Source organism: Mobula birostris, chromosome 13 (genome assembly GCF_030028105.1).
Source record: "Mobula birostris isolate sMobBir1 chromosome 13, sMobBir1.hap1, whole genome shotgun sequence".
NCBI classification, from domain to species: Eukaryota; Metazoa; Chordata; class Chondrichthyes; order Myliobatiformes; family Myliobatidae; genus Mobula; species Mobula birostris.
In genome coordinates this window covers 9066245-9083828 of record NC_092382.1, presented here as the reverse complement: position 1 = coordinate 9083828, position 17584 = coordinate 9066245, and the positions used below count along the sequence as shown (strand labels likewise).

Genomic DNA, 17584 nt, shown 5'->3' with positions numbered 1-17584 from the left:
TGCCTGATAACTTCCTCGGGAGACTCTACAAGATTGGTTAGACATGACCTACCATGCACAAAGCCCTGATGTCTATCCTTAATCAGTCCACACCTATCCAAATACTTACAGCATATCTCCAGTTCCTGCACATGCATTCCAATAACTTTCCCACTACTGATGTCAAGCTCACCAATGTACAATCTCTTAGTTTATTTTTAGAGCCTTTCTTGAACAGCGGAACAACATTGGCTGTCCTCCAATCCTCCAGTACCTCACCTGTCTCGAAAGATCATTTAAATATCTGTCCTCGTGCCCCGACAATTTCTGCACTTGTCTGCCGCAGAGTCCCAGGGAACAACTTGTCAGGCCCTGGGTATTTATCCACGCTAATTTGCCTTAAGACAGCAAACACCTCCACCTCTGTAATCTGTACAGGATCCATGAAGTTGATGCTGCTTTGCCTCACTTCTATAGACTCTGTGACCATCTCCTGTGTAAATACGGATGCAAAAAAAAATCTCCCACATCTATTTTGCCTCAGATCAGAACTACTGTTCTGATCTTGCATAGGATTTTTTTTTTTCCCCCCTTGCAATCCTTTTTGCTCTTAACATATCTGCAAAATCCATGAGGATTCTCCTTCACCATGTCTGCTGGGGCAACCTCATGCCTTCTTTGTCTTTCATAAGTGTTCACTTTAATTTCCTGTATTTCATAAGTATCCCATTTGTTCCTATCTGCCTGTACCTGGTATGCACCTCCTTTTTATTGATCTGGGAGATGAAGCACAAAGGGCTGATAGAGCTGCATGGTGGGAGGTGGGAGTAGGGGAGGGTTAAACTAAAGTTGCAGGGGGAATGGGAGCCTGAATAACAGAACAGATACTGGAGACGTTGTGGAGACAGTTGTTGTTCAGACCTCAGACAAAGACAGGAATGAAAAAGTTGAGCATGGTGCAGTGGATATGCTCAATCCTGTATATTTCAATACAGGGAGTAGCGTAGGAAAGGCAGATGTGTTCAGAGCACGGATCAACACCTGGAATTATGACACTAGGATCTGGCAACTGTGGCCTGGGACAGGCTGCTTTCTGGCAAAGGTGTGCTTGGTAAATTGAGGCCTTCAAAGCAAAATTTTGTAAGCACAAAGTGGGTATGTGCTTGTCAGAATAAAAGATAAAGATAGAAACTGTATCTCTTGGTTTTCAAGAGATATTGAGAACCTAGTGAAGCACAAAATGGAGTTGCATAACAAAGATAGGCAGGTAGGTTCTTATGGAGTATAAGAAATTCAAGAGAAAACATAAGAAATAAATCAGGATGGCGAAAAGAAAGCATGAGATTGCCCTCGTAAAAAAGATAAAGGATAATTGTCGGGGATTCTAGAAATAGATTAACAACAAACGGATTGCAAGGCATAAAGTTGCTCCTCTGGAAGACCGGAATGGCAATCCATGTGTGGAACGAAAGCAGATGGGTGAGATCTTAATTTTTTTTTATATCTCATTTACTCAGGAGATGGACAGAGTGTCAATGAGAGTGTGGAAAAGCAGCATTAAAATTGTGGACCCTATACAGATTAAAGAAGAGGAGATGTTTGCTATCCTGAGGCAGATTAGGGTGGATAAATCTCCGGGGCATGACAAGGTGCTCCCTCGGACTCTACGGGAGGCAAGTGCAGAAATAGTTGGGGCCCTAGCAGAGATAATTAAATCATCCTTAGTAATGGGAGAGTTATCAGAGGATTGTAGGGTAGCCAAAGTAATTTTGCTGTTCAACATAGAACATAGAAATCTACAGCATATTCCAGGCCATTCAGCCCACAATGTTGTGCCAACCATGAAACTTACTCTAGAAACTGCCTGGAATTTCCCTAGCACATAGACCTCTATGTTTCTAAGCTCCATGTACCTATCTAAGAGGCTGTTAAAAGACCCTCTTGTATCTGCCTCCACCACCACTGCTGGCAGTGCATTCCACACCGCCCATCACTCTCTGTGTAAAAAAACTTACCACTGACATCCCCTCGGTACCTATTTCCAAGCACCTTAAAACTATGCCCCTTGTGTTAGCCATTTCAGCCCTGGGGAAAAACCTCTGGCTATCCACACGATCAATGCCCCTCATCATTTTATACATCTAAAAAAGGCTCTAAGCATAAAAAAGGATATTATACATTGCTTTGATGATTTGTTGGAAGTTTAAAAAGGTATGAGGGTATAGATAGGGTAAATGCAAGCAGCTTTTTCCACTGATGTTGGGCGGGACGACAACCAGAGGTCATGGGTAAGTGACTTCCCCATTCATACAACAAATACAATACAGCACAATACAGGCCCTTCAGCCCACAATGCTGTGCCAAACATTACTTACTTTAAAAATTACCTAGAGTTCCCCATAGCCCTCTATTTTTCTACGCACCATGTACCTATCCATGAGCCTCTTAAAAGACCCTATTGTATCCGGCTTCATCACAGTCGCCGGCAGCCCATTCCACGCACTCACCACTCTGTGTAAAAAAACTCACCCCTTGTGGTGATATCACGTGTCAGGACCTGACTGGACAGAGTTCCCAGCATGCGCAGAAATGAAGAATGATCGAGAAGCATGGCAGTGTAAAACTTGTTTTTTTCTGCTGTTAAATTAAAGTTCAATTCTGCAGAATATGGTTTGTTATTAGTAACCCACGGTACGTATAGAGAACACAACACCCCTGACATCTCCTTCGAACCTGCTTCCAAGCACCTTAAAACTGTGCCCTCTCTGCAGATTTTCTCTGGTTTGTGACTGGAGGCAGAACAAAGGTGATTTTCACAACAGCTGATGTAAAAGATTTTGTTCCCTTTCTCCGAGTTCCCGATCCTTGCATTTAGACAGCTGGAGCTCAGCTCTGTCTGAGAGACCCATCGGTTCCCATTCCCGCATCAGCCGGAAGCTCCCCGGGGCCCGTGTACGGATGGTGGGGCTGAGAGAGAGGGAAGAGAGCAGGACTGTCCCGGGATTGCGGGTCATGGTGCCCGGAGATCACAGCAATTGTCTCTCTCCCTCCGCTCTCCCCTTTCTATGTCTCCCCTCACCTTCTCCCTTATCCCCGGGGACGCGCTCTTACCTGCTGTCGGTCTGCTGAGGCCTACCGTGCACTGCGCGCATGCGTGATATTCGGCAACGTCACAACGCCGACGCCTGCGCATTTGATCGGTGCTTCGGCAAGGGCGAAATTTCTATCGCACGGCTTTATGGGTAATCACGGTGCCATTAAAGGTTTCTGCAAGCACCAGTTCCACGTCCATAGCTCAGGTTTTTTTGTGCATATAGAAAATTCAGCAGCTGTTTTAATGCAGAAAGCGGCTCCCGTAAAAAATATACTCAATATCACTGTGTATCTAATGCCAAAGTACAATCCTCTTACAAATGTAGATATAAAACTCAAGAGATTCTGCAGTTGCTGGAAATACAGTACAGAGACACACACACACACACACACACACACACACACACAAAGTGCTACAGGAACTCTGCAGTTCAAGCAGCAACTAAGCAGAGGAGTACACAGTCTCGGTATGCTGAAGGGGCTCAGCCTAAACGTTGTCTCCACTCCACATTTGCTGCCTGATCTGTTGATTTCCACCATTAATTTGCAGAAATTAAACACTTTTTTTCCCAAGCAAACTGTTTCAAAATGTCCCTGATCTTTCATTTGTAGCCACATCCTGCCGGCCTGATTTCTCTTCCTCTTCCTCCTTATAAACTCTAAGTCCCATCTCTTTCTGGAGCCCCAAAGCCCTGAATCAGGCTGACAACTCTTTGTTTTCTGACTCTGCTCCATCAATGACTCACTTGCTCGTCTACTGTCAGACTTTAGAGGCACATTGCAACAACCCAGCTGTCTGAGACACAGTCCTTTGAAATTAGTGAAAATGACCCAAAACGTTGAAAAGAGCAGGGAAGAAGGAGCTTCAGCACCTTAGTCCAGAGCCCTGAAGAACGTTAAAACCACAGTGAGCTCATCATCTTATTCAGCCTGGAGAAAAGCATGCAGAAAATTTCTTGCAGGTGAATAAGATGATGAGGGGCATTGGTCGTGTGAATAGCCAAAGGCTTTTTCCCAGGGTTGAAATGGATAACACGATGGGGCATAGGTTTAAGCTGCTTGGAAATAGGTACAGAGGAGATGTCAGAGCTAAGTTTTTTTAAACAAAGAGTGGTGCTTGTGTGGAATGCACTGCCAGCGACGGTGGTGGAGGTGGATACAATGAAGTCTTGTAAGAGAATCTTAGAAAGGTACATGGAGCTTATGAAAATAGAGGGCTATACGGTTGGGTAACTCTAAGCAGTTTCTAGAGTAGGTTACATGGTCGGCACAACATTGTGGGCCAAAGGGTCTGTAATGTGCTGTAGATTTCTATGATTCTATGAAATTCAAGGGAAATCTCCTATCCCACGGAGTGGTGACATGTTGTAACCTGTCATCACAGGGAGAGTGAGAGGGAAATGGCAGGGATAGATTGTGATATACCGATATGGAACAGAAACATGGGCAGGAACTAAATGGGCCGAGTGGCCTCTCTACTGTACATCGTGAGTGTGGTAGAGACAGTAAGTACCTGAGACACGGGATTTGATACAGAACTAATTTGTCTTTCACAGATCCATAATATTAAACACCACTCTAGTTTAGGGCTAACATCAGCAGAACTGACTCCTCCAATGCTCAGTGACTCGGGTTCAGTCCTGGGTGCGATGAGCAGCCGCAAGAACTGCAGATTTTGACAGTAACAGAAAAGGAAGATGAGGCTCTGTTCTGGGGAGATGTTGAAAAAGAGGATTTGCCATAAATGCCAGCTGAACTGAATGTGGATAAATCATCTGGTACAGATAGATTGTATGTGAGGAAACTGCGAAGTTGTGGTCCAACATCTACAGCTTTGGGGTGCATCTGAGGACAAGAGAATAGGATATACAGTATTTTTGCTCAAAAGAGATGCAAGGATAAATCTAGCAATCCTAGATCAGGCAGATTAACCTCAGTGTAGGAAAGCCTTGCAAATGATAATCAGTCTCAGAACTAACACTTCGACAAAGTGTGACAATAACAGAAAAAATAGACTTATGAAAGGCAAGTCATGTTGAACTGATTATATAATGGAGAGGGGGATTGATAGTTAGATATGGCCCTGGTGGCTAAAGGGATCAGGGGGTATGGAGAGAAGGCAGGTACAGGGTTCTGAGTTGGATGATCAGCCATGATCATACTGAATGGCGGTGCAGGCTCGAAGGGCCGAAGGGCCTACTCCTGCACCTATTTTCTATGTTTCTAACAGTCCCTCAGTTACCTTGATGGTTAAATATTTAACATAGAGCTGATTTGAAGTTCCTCCCTGATGTGAAGTTGCTGGCGTTGCACCAGCTGGGATGATTGAGTAAACCTTTTTGCTCACTCCGGACAGAAATGTGACCTCTATTTTATTGTAAACTCACCGGAGCATCATAAAGTGGATTAAGTGAATGAGTCATTTCGCACACACGGAGCAGATGAACGGCCGAATCCCAGTGCGAAACTGTCGGTGCACAGGTATTTTAAAATCTTTCCCTGCCGTTCAGCTCTCACTCTCCATGTGATGACAGGTTGGAACAAGTCACCACTCCCTGGGAGAAGAGACTTCCGCTGAATTACATAGAATCACAGGAATCTACAGCACATTACAGTCCCTTCGGTCCAGAATGTTGCTCCAGCATTTTGCGTGTGTGTGTACATGTCAAGCAACTGCAGAATCTCTTGTTTTTTATATCTGCATTGTAAGAGGGTTTTACTTTGGCATGAAACACAGGGAATGCCTGTTGATATTCAGTATATTGTTTATGGGAGTTGCTGTCTGCATTAAAACAGGTGCTGAGTTTTTTGTACATACAAACACTGATCCATGGGCATGGAACCGGTGCTTGCAGACACTTTTAATGGCGTCGTGATTACCCAGAAAGCCCAGCGTTTAAATTTCGCAGTCGCTGACTCACCGATTGAATGCGCTGGTGTCAGGGTTGCCGATGTTCCCGAATATCACGCATGCGCGCAGTACACAACCGGCCTCCGGAGGTCCAAGTTGCAGGTAAGAACGATTCTCTGGTCGGACTTTTTCCAACACCGATTCTTCCCTTTCTCTCTCGATCACTATACGGGCCCCAGGGGGCTTCCGGCTGATGAGGGAATGGGAACCGATGGGTCTCTCAGACAGAGCTGAGCTCCAGCTGTCTAAATGCAAGGATCGGGAACTCGGAGAAAGGCACAAAATCTTTCACATCAGCTGTTGAGAAAATCACCTTTGTTCTGCCTCCAATTACAATCAAGAGAAAATCTGCAAATGCTAGAAATCCAAGCAACACACACAAATTGCTGGAGGAACTCAGCATTAGTACTCTTTTCCATAGATGCTGCCTGGCCTGCTGAGTTCCTCCAGCATTTTGTGTGCGTTGCTTGTTCTACCTCCTCTTGTTCTGGACTTTTCTACCCGTGAGAACATGTTTAACCCATTCCCTCTGGATCCATAATGATATCCAACACCTTGTCCTGGGCAACAAGTAGCTTTCACATCACAAATGTGCCAGACTCCAATGAGACAGACTACTGCCCTTCCCTTCATATTCATTGGCATTGCCATCACTGAGTTCACCACCGTCAGTCACCTGGGGGAGGGTTCAGGGGAAATATTTATGTACAATACAGAAACTGTTGTTACCTGTGTGTACTGTGGTGACGCAAAAGTTGCTGGAGAAAGAAGGATTTTGGCACATTGGCCTTCATAAGCCAATGTACTGAGTACAGGAGATGGATGCTATGTTGACTCTGTATGAGAAATTGGTGATGCGTAACTTGGGACTATTTTGTGCAGTTTTGGTCACCTACCTAGAGGAAAGAAGTAAAAGAGGTTGAAAGAGTTCAGAGAAAATTCAGAAGGATATTGCTACGTCTGGAGGACTTGGTTATAAGGAAAAATTGAACAGGTCAGGACTTTATTCCTTGGAATGTAAAAGATTAAGGGAAGATTTGATGGAATTGTACCAAAATTATGAGGGTTATAGATAGGGTAAATGCAAGCTGGCTTTAACCACTGAGATGGTGTGGGACTACAACCAGAGGCCATGGGTTAAGGATGAAAGGTGAAACATTAAGGGGAACATGAGGGGAAACTTTTTCACACAGATGGTCATCCAGGTGTGGAATGAGCAGCCAGCAGAAGTGGTGAATGCGAGCTCAGTTTCACCATTTAAGAGGTTTGTGTAGGTACCTGGATGGTAGGGATATGGGAATAAAACATTTAAATAGTTCAGCACAAACTAGATGGGCCAAAGGGTCTGTTTCTGTGTTGTACTTTTCTATGACTGTGACAAGAACCTGAAATAATACTAATATTCACTCTAATTCCTTTTAACAGACCAACCATTCATCTCAGCAGCAAATTTTTATATGGCGTTAAAACTGCGGCACTTTAAATTAACAGTGCATAAAAGAAGGTCCCAGCTGCAGGTCAACAAAGGCTATTTGTGTGAGAGTGTTTCAGTTCCTTTGGGGCCAGGCACCCATACAGCTCAGTGGGAACAGGGAATAATACCAATAGAGAGAGTCAAACTGAGCCAAGTCAGAGATTTGAGATGGCAGAAATGCCCCATTCTTATTGAGACAGGAAGAGCATCAGGGAGTTTGATTCCAGATACCAACACTGTGCCCAGTTAGAAGATGATTTCTCCTTCCAACTTGGGTTGATCCTTACTGTAACAGTGTGAAGTCAGTTCACACCTTGGCAACTCAAGTGATCTCATCTGAAATGTCCTTCACCCATTGATGGATTTTGTAAATCTTTTTACAGATTAAAAACGACAAGGAATCTCTCTACAGGAATCTTGAAAACAATACGCCAGTTTTTCTGTCTCTGTCCAGATACTGAAGAATTGGAGCAAGTGATTCACTCAATCATCAGTCCTGCTCTGACTGTGGGGAGGGATTCACTCGGTCATCTAACCTGAAGGTACATCAGCGAGTTCACACTGGGGAGAGGCCGTTCACCTGCTCAGACTGCGGGAAGGGATTCCTTTCATCATCTAAACTGAAGGTACATCAGAGAGTTCACACTTGAGAGAGGCCATTCACCTGCTCAGACTGCGGGAAGGGTTTCACTCGGTCATTCCACCTGCAGAGACACCAACGAGTTCAAATTGGATCGAGGCCTTTCACCTGTTCAGACATTGGAAAGAGTTTCTCTCAGCCATCTCCATCAAATGTGCATCATTGAGTTCACACTGGGGAGAGACCGTTCACCTGCTGTGAATGTAGGAAGGGATTCACTCAGTCATTTAACCTTGTGACACACTGCCGGGTTCACACTGGGGCGAAAGCTTGAATAAGCTGCTTGCTGGGTATTTGTCCATCACCGTTGCTGATTGCAATTTCGAGAGTGACTGTCGGTGCTGAACTCTGCAATTATTGCTGCTGCTCACCCCACCCATTTCTGCACCCTGGTCACTGGGCATGGGAGGAGTTTCTTCTGCTGCACATTCACCTTTAATGGGACTGTTGTTTAATATCCTGGATCTGAGGCAAATAAATCAGTTCTGTTCGAATTCTTGTCTCTGGTACTTAGTGAATTTATAATGCACCTAGTGTACAGTAATGAGTCAACTCAGGCCGGCTGGACCCTGCCAGTGATTCTGTTCCACGATAGTCCTTTTAAATCCTCCCCTGTTGTTCCCCTCTTGCTCTCCCTGTGGTGATGGGTTCCAAACAGTCACCACTGTGTGGCTGAAGGGGTTCCCCTTGAATTTTCTGCAGACTGAAGAAGTCAAATTGACTGCAGTTCTAGCTGACATGTTCTTCACCCCTCAAATCCCTGGGCTGAGGAAGAATGACATTGGTAGTTCACCTTCTTATTTCCACATTATGGGTCATTTTCCCTGCTTCTGAAGGATTAACAAAGAAACATAGAAAACCTACAGCACAATACAGGCCCTTCAGCCCACAAAGTTTTGCCAAACCTGCCCCTACCTTAAAAATTACTAGGGTTACCCATAGCCCTCTGCTTTTCTAAGCTCCATGTACCAATCCAAAAGTCTTTTAAAATACCTGATCGTATACACCTCCACCACTGTCGTCGGCAGCCCATTCCAGGCGCTCACCACTCTCTGCATAAAAACTTACTGCAGACATCTCCTTTCTACCTACTCCCAAGCACCTTAAATCTGTGTCCTCTTGTGGCAGCCCTGGGGCAAAAAAGCCCCTGGCTATCCACACGATCAATGCCTCGCATCATCTTATACACCTCTGTCAGGTTACCTCTCATCCTTCTTCACTCCAAGGAGAAAACGCCGAGTTCACTCAACCTGTCTTCAGAGAGCATGTCCCCCCCACCCCAATCCAGGCAACATCCTTGTACATCTCCTCTGCACCCCTTCTGTGGTTTCCACATCCTTCCTGTAGTGAGGCAACCAGAACTGAGAACAGTACTCCAAGTGGGTTCTGACCAGCATCCTACATAGCTGCCAGGGTTGTTAGAAAAAGCCACTGTCCTCTCAAGACTGAAAACAGAATGAGAAACCATTAGTTGGATGTTGAACGGAGCAGGGTCAGAAACCAGAGGCGAGTCTGCACAGGGCAGAGTTTGGGGCTCTGGACGATGGTCGGGGTAAGAACGTATGATGAGGAGAAGGGAATCAGCAGCAGGGTGTGCAATAAATGACAGAGTAGCAACATTTGGAAGCTGATTGACAGAGAAAGTAATTTGGTTGTCTGACTGATGACAGAAACAATGCCTGTGGTGAGGTGCTCCACTGGTCGAGGAACATGTGTGTGTTGGGAATGGTTTTATCTATTGAGGGAGTTGTTCCTGCTTGGTTATCCTGTAATATTATATCTGGATGGTTATTATGGATTGTCCTATCTGAAATAATGTATTGACTATCATATAAATTGTGAGATTTTGACTCTAAAACCGGATCAGGCTTGAATTTATGGTGCCTTTATGAAGTTACGGTGGTCATTCATAAGTTTATATTTTAAAGCAAGGTTTTAGTGAATGATATTTGCTATTTGATTGTACCTGTGTACGTAATCCGATTGAGTTCAACTGCTGCAGGATCCCAGAATGTGTTGGACTGTGTCTGGTTTCTCTTGGCATTTTCTGCATTAATCACCTTGCTTGTTTGTATTTTATGCATTTTTGATTTATTTTCTTTGTTAACCACCTTGGCCTGTATTTCTGCGAGGAATCCCTCTGTTTCAGGGAAGAGGTCTCCAACTCTCAGTCAGGGGCTCGATGCTTCCTTGTCACCATTTCATCTGCTCAGATCATTGGGATGTCTCCCATGGAGGGTGATACTCATTCCACTGGTTAGTTATTTCTTCCATAGTGGTAATACATTTTTCTGAGTTGGCTTCTCAATTAAGTTTTCTGGCCTGTGTTTTTTTTTATCAGACTTTCATATATACTCATTATACTCATATAATCATGTTTATTTTTGATGAAAATAGATAGTTTAGAAATTCTATCAGACTGTTGGGTGATTTTTTTTTTAATGTTTGCTTTCCAACCCTACGCCACCTTTCTGATGATTTGATTTGATTTGACTTTTTACCAACACAGCCACAGCACCCTCTCTGCCTACCTGTGTCTCCTTTCCAGAAACGTACCAGTATATGGGACACAAGAGATACAGCAGATGCTGGAAGTTTAGAGCAACAAGACAATGTATGTGAGGAGCTCAACAGGTCAGGCAGCATCTATCGATGGGAATCAATGTTTTGGGCCAAGACCCTTCATCGGGACTCTTGATACACAGTTATCTGGAATATCGTCGGCAGCCCATACCACGCACTCACCACTCTCTGAGTAAAATACTTACCCCTGACATCTCCTCTGTACCTACTCCCAAGCACCTTAAACCCATGCCTTCTTGTGGCAGCCATTTCAGCTCTGGGAAAAAGCCTCTGACTGCCCTAAATGATCAGTGCCTCTTGTCATCTTATACACCTCTATCAGGTCACCTCTCATCCTCTGTAGCTCCAAGGAGAAAAGGCCAAGTTCACTCAACCTATTCTCATAAGGCATGCTCCCCAATCCAAGCAACATCCTTGTAAATCTCCTCTGCACCCTTTCTATGGCTTTCACATCCTTCCTGTAGTGAGGCGACCAGAACTCAGCACAGTACTCTTCAGTGGGGTCTGACCAGGGTCCTATATAGCTGCAACATTACCTCTCGGCTCCTAAATTCAATTCCACCGTTGATGAAGGCCAATACACCGTACGCCTTCTTAACCACAGAGTCAACCTGTGCAGCTGCTTTGAGCATCCTGTGGACTCGGACCCCAAGATCCCTCTGATCCTCCACACTGCCAAGATCTTACCATTAATACTACATTCTGCCATCATACTTGACCTAACAAAATGAACCATCTCACACTTATCTGGGTTGAACTCCATCTGCCACTTCTCAGCCCAGTTTTGCAGCCTATCAATGTCCGCTGTAATCTCTGACAGCCCTCCACACTATTGACAACACCACCAACCTTTGTGTCATCAGCAAACTTGCTACCCCATCCCTCCACTTCCTCATCCAGGTCATTTATAAATATGATGAAGAGTAAGTGTCCCAGAACAGATCCCTGAGGCACATCACTGGTCACTGCTCACCATGTTGAGCCCAGCTGGGGATCAGTTATTCTGGATTTGGTGTTGTGCAATGAACCGAATTAGAGCACTTAAGGTAAAAGAACCCTGAGGAGAGAATGATCTTAATATAATTGAATTCACACTGAAATTTGAGAAGGAGAAGCTAAAGTGAGATCTATCAATATAACCGTGGAATAAGGACAAATACAGAGGAATGAGAGGGGAATTGGCCAAATTTGATAACAGACAAAAAACACTGGCAGGGATGACGGTAAAGCATCAAAGGCTGTAAATGCGGGAAGCAATTCGGAAGACACAGGATATATACATTGAAAAAGGAACGACTATTCTAAAGAGAGCGTCATACAACCACGGCTAATGAGAAGGCAAAGCCAACATAAAAGCCAGAGAGAGGGCATATAACAGAGCGAAAATTGGTGGGAAGCTAGATGATTGGGAAGCTTTTATAAACCAACAAGAGGCAACTAAAAAATTAATTAAGAAAAAAAAGATGGAATACGAAGTTACAAGATGATACCAAATGTTTCTTCAGGTCTATGAAGTGTAAAAGAGGCAAGAGTGGATGTCGGACCGGGGGAAAACGATGCCTGGGGAGGGTGGGTGACAAGGAGATGGCGGCTGAACTGAATAAGTATTTCACACCAGTCTTCATTGTGGATGCACCTAGTGGGATGCTGTATGTCCAGATGTCAGTGGTCAGAAGTGTGTGAAGTTGTCGTTACTCGAGAGAAGGTTCCTGGCAAACAGAAAGGTCTGAAGGTAAATAGATCACCTGGACTAGATGGTGTACATCCCAGAGTTCTGGAAGAGGTGGCTGAAGAGATTATGGAGGGATGAGCAATGAAGTTTCAAGAATCAGTGGAGTGAGTCTGGTATGGTTGCGGAAGACTGCAAATTCAGAAATGTATCTCCACTACTCAAGAAGGGAGAGAGATTGAAGAACGGAAATTTTAGTACAGTTCGTCTGACCTCACTGGTTGGGTAGATATTGAAGTCGGATGTTGGGGATGTGTTTCCAGGGCATTTCGAGGCACGTGATAAAATCGGCACTCAGCATGTTTGCCTCCAGGAAAATCTTGCCTAGAAAGTGTATTGAAATTCTTTGAATTTATTGAAGTCATTATAAGCAAGCTAGACAAAGGAGAATCGGTTAATGATGTACATCTGCATTTTCAGAAAGTCTTTGACAAGGTGCCACACATGAGGCTAGTTAACAAGTTATGAATCCATGACATTACAGGAAAGATTATTGTATGGATAAAACAGTGGCTGATTGGCAAAGGATAGTAATAAAGGGGACGTTTTCTGTTTGGCTGCCGGTGACTAGTGATGTTCCACAGGACTTGGATGGCAGAATTGATAGCTTTATTGGAAAGTTTGCCAATGATATCAAGATAGCTGGAGGGCCGGGCAGAGAGGCTATAAAAGAGGCTATAAAAGACCAGGCAGAAAGGCTATAAAAGGACTTTGACGATTCAAGGAATGGGTGTAAATATGGCAGATGGAATACCGTGTAGGGAAGCGTATAGTCATGCACGTTGGGAAAAGAAATACTGGGGTACACTATTTTCTAAATAGTCTAAACTTAGGAGCCCTTGTGCAGGATTCCCTAAAGGATAATTTATAAGTTGAGGCGGCAGTGAGGCCAAATGCGATTTCAGGAGGACTAGAATATAAAAGCAAGAACTTAATGTTGAGGCTTTATAAAGCATTGGTGAAGCTTCACTTAGATTATTGTAAGCAGTTTTGCACCCCTTATCTTAGAAAGGATGGGCTAAGACTGGAGAGAGTCTAAAGGATTGAATGTCTTGTCCTGTGAAGACCCTTTGATGATTCTGGGCCCGTATTCACTGAAATTCAAAAGAATGAAAGGTGATATAATTGAAACTTATCGAATGTTGAAAGACCTGAGTAGACTGGTATGTCCCATGGTGGGAGAGTCTAGGACCAGAGGAAACTGTTTCGGAACAGAGGGGCGTCCTTCTGGAACGAAGGTGAGATTAGACAGAGGGTGGTGGATCTGTGGAATTCATTGCCACGCGCAGTTCTGGAGGCCAAGACTTTATGTCCAGCGATCGTCCGTCTACAGAGAGTTTGTCAACGTATAATAATTATTGTTTCTCAGCTCCAGCTGGTAAAACTTGAGGTGCAGGCATCGCAAAGCATAATCATTTCTCAGTTTGCGCGGAATCTGTCTGCTCAGATCGCGGGATGTCTCTATGGAGGGACATGAATGGATAACTTGATCTTCCATAGTGACCATTTCTTCATTTTTCTGGATAGTGCTTTCATTTAACTTTAGTATTGTGTACTTCTTATTAGTCTTACACACGGCGGCATGGAGTGCTCAATCCTGGTTTCGTTGAGGAAAACTTTATCCTTGGGTATATTACTTCACCCCTCCCCATCTCCAGTTTCACCTATGACCTCCCACCTTGGACTTCTTCCTCCCCTGTCCCCTCTACATCCCTTACCCTGACTTTGCATCTTTTTTTCCCCCAAAAATGCCAAGACCTCAAGAATATCGGGGCAGAAGTGAGAATAGGTGCTATTACAGAGGAGAAAATGTGCTTTGGAAGCTGGAAGGTCTGAAGGTAGATAAGACTCCCGGCCAAATGGTGTAAACCCAAGGGTTCAGGAAGAGGGAGCTGAAGAGTTTGTGCAGACATTAAAGACATAGAGCACGACAGCATGGAATAATGCCATTTGGCCAATCTAGTCTGTGCCAACCTATCAATCTGCTGAGTTCCAGCAACTTCCACTGGGACCATATTCCCCCCTCCCATCCATGAACCCATCCAATCTTCTCTGAGATGTTGAAATCGAACCTGCCACTTGCTCTGGCACCCCATTCCACAACCTCACCGCCTCTGAGTGAAGAAATTCCCCCTCATGTTTCTCTTAAGGAATGAGTAATGATCTTTCAAGAATCACTAGATTTGGGAATGGTTATGGCGAACTAGAAAGTTGCAAATGCCACTCCGTTCTTTAAGAGGGGAGGGAGGGATAAGAAAGGAAATTATAGGACAGTTAGTCTGACCTCAGTAGGTGGGGAGATGTTGGAGTCCATTAACGATGAGGATTCAGGGTACTTGGAGGTGCATAATACAGTACGGCCAAAGTAGGCATGGTTTTCTTCAGGAGAAATCTTGCCTGACAGATCTGTTGGAATTCTCTGATGAAACAACAGGCAGGACAGACAAAGGAGAGGCAGTGGATGCTGTTTGTTCAGATTTTCAGATGGTCTTTAACAAGGTGCTGCACATGAGGCTACCTAACAAGATCACAGCTCATGGTGTTTGATGTTTCTGTGCCTGTTCCCGCTGGAGTTTGTAAGTTCCTGAATACTGTAAAACCCGAGATAGAGAGGATGTGAGAGGGTGTTTCCCATAGTGCAGAGCCCAGGGCCAGGGGGCAGACTTTCAGATGAGACGGAAATCAATTTAGACCAGAAATGAGGAAGAATTCTCCTGCTGTATCTCATGATCTTATGATTGTTTAACACTGCCGTTTCTGACCTGTACTTTTGTGGCCATCCCCCTCACTCCCTTAAATACTTATCTCTCTCCACCTCAGATGCACCCAGCCTTCACGCCCTCGGGGCAGTGAATCCCAAAGATTGTACACTCAGCCAGATAGATGGACACTTCACTGATCCCAGTGGAACTGCATCTCCACACACACTCCTCACTTGAGATGACTGTCTATACTCATGACACAGGACATCACATCACTGTCATTCTCTTGATACCTTGTGTGACCTGCTGATCTCTGGGTATCCTCCCTCAAAAAGCTTCTTCCTCGGTCACCATCTGTGAGATTATATAAAAAACAATTAAAACGATCTCTCAGACAGCTCCTGTACTCCTCCACCCCGGACTATGTTTCACTGCTTAAAACTCTCCCACTTCAGCCCCTTCCTTTCTCCCTTTCCCCTTCCAAACTCCAGATATCCCACCAGATCCGAATCCACTGTAAGGACATTTATCTCACAAGCGGCTGTACAAACCCGTGTTTTTCTCTGATACAGAGGTCACTGACACCCCACCGCCATCCCAGTCTGCACCAACAGCCCATAACTGTGACAGCTGTTCCCAGACTCTGGGGCTTTGTAACAAACACGATGTTAACAGCAAGATTAGACAGTGATGAATTTGAAAAGAGATTGTTGCTCATTGAAAGGATGCCCGAGCGTCCGATACAACGGAGCAGATCCTCCCGTTTACAACTTTATTTGACCGACCCGGGTCACGGAACGTCCGATCATCCCAGTTCCTCACAACAGCAACCCCACCCGACTACGGTCCCACACCCTTCCCTCCACTCACCCCACACCCACAGTCCACCCATAACCTCTACCCACACACAGACAGATACCCTTCGCCCCAAACCCTCTCCCAGCCTGGGAACAACAACTGATCCCACCACCCGGGCTCGGGTGCAAAGCTAAAATCGGGGCCGCGGGACCGGAGAGCCCGGAGCCTCCAGCCGTCCAGCAGAACTCGGTCCCGGCCCTTTCGCACTGCAGTCAGCCCCCAACTTACACAAAAGCGGGATCGGTCCTTCCTCACCGCCGCCTGAACAGGAGAACCGCCGGCGACGGCTGCGGTCGGCACAGCGACTGCGTTTAGCGGGAGGTTCGCCGCAGCACCACCCGTGGTCGGAGCTCCCCACAGCGCCACCGGGGTCGGAGCTCCCCACAGCGCCACCGGGGTCGGAGCTCCTCCACAGCACCACCCGTGGTCGGAGCTCCCCACTGCGCCTCCGGTGTCGGAGCTCCCCACGGCGCCACCGGTGTCGGAGCTCCTCCACAGCGCCTCCGGTGTCGGAGCTCCCCACATCGCCTCCGGTGTCGGAGCTCGCCACAGTGCCACCGGTGTCGGAGCTCCTCCACAGCACCACCCGGGGTCGGAGCTCCCCACAGCGCCACCGGTGTCGGAGCTCCCCACAGCGCCACCGGGGTCGGAGCTCCTCCACAGCGCCACCGGGGTCGGAGCTCCTCCACAGCGCCACCGGGGTCGGAGCTCCTCCACAGCGCCACCGGGGTCGGAGCTCCCCACAGCGCCACCGGGGTCGGAGCTCCTCCACAGCGCCACCGGGGTCGGAGCTCCTCCACAGCGCCACCGGGGTCGGAGCTCCTCCACAGCGCCACCGGGGTCGGAGCTCCTCCACAGCGCCACCGGGGTCGGAGCTCCTCCACAGCGCCACCGGGGTCGGAGCTCCTCCACAGCGCCACCGGGGTCGGAGCTCCTCCACAGCGCCACCGGGGTCGGAGCTCCTCCACAGCGCCACCGGGGTCGGAGCTCCTCCACAGCGCCACCGGGGTCGGAGCTCCTCCACAGCGCCACCGGGGTCGGAGCTCCTCCACAGCGCCACCGGGGTCGGAGCTCCTCCACAGCGCCACCGGGGTCGGAGCTCCTCCACAGCGCCACCGGGGTCGGAGCTCCTCCACAGCGCCACCGGGGTCGGAGCTCCTCCACAGCGCCACCGGGGTCGGAGCTCCTCCACAGCGCCACCGGGGTCGGAGCTCCTCCACAGCGCCACCGGGGTCGGAGCTCCTCCACAGCGCCTCCGGGGTCGGAGCTCCCCACAGCGCCACCGGTGTCGGAGCTCCCCACAGCGCTACCGGTGTCGGAGCTCCCCACAGCGCCTCCGGTGTCGGAGCTCCTCCTCAGCGCCACCGGGGTCGGAGCTCCCCACAGCGCCACCAGTGGCTGGAGCTCCCCACAGCGCCTCCGGTGTCGGAGCTCCCCACAGCGCCTCCAGTGTCGGAGCTCCCCACGGCGCCACCAGTGGTCGGAGCTCCCCACAGCGCCACCAGTGGTCGGAGCTCCTCACAGCGCCTCCAGTGTCGGAGCTCCCCACAGCGCCTCCGGTGGCGGAGCTCCTCCACAGCGCCACCGGGGTCGGAGCTCCTCCACAGCGCCACCG

At 47.2% G+C, this 17584-nt stretch overlaps 1 protein-coding gene across 1 annotated transcript in view; it reads right to left on the bottom strand.

Annotated features, from left to right (window-relative positions):
• The window catches only part of LOC140208357 (uncharacterized), a 101790-nt gene extending 98674 nt beyond the window's left edge, over positions 1–3116 (bottom strand). The window contains exon 1 of the mRNA XM_072276961.1: positions 3091–3116. The gene's annotated coding sequence lies outside the window, so the exon portion shown is untranslated. The remainder of the gene's footprint in view (positions 1–3090) is intronic.
• Positions 3117–17584: the final 14468 nt, after the last annotated feature.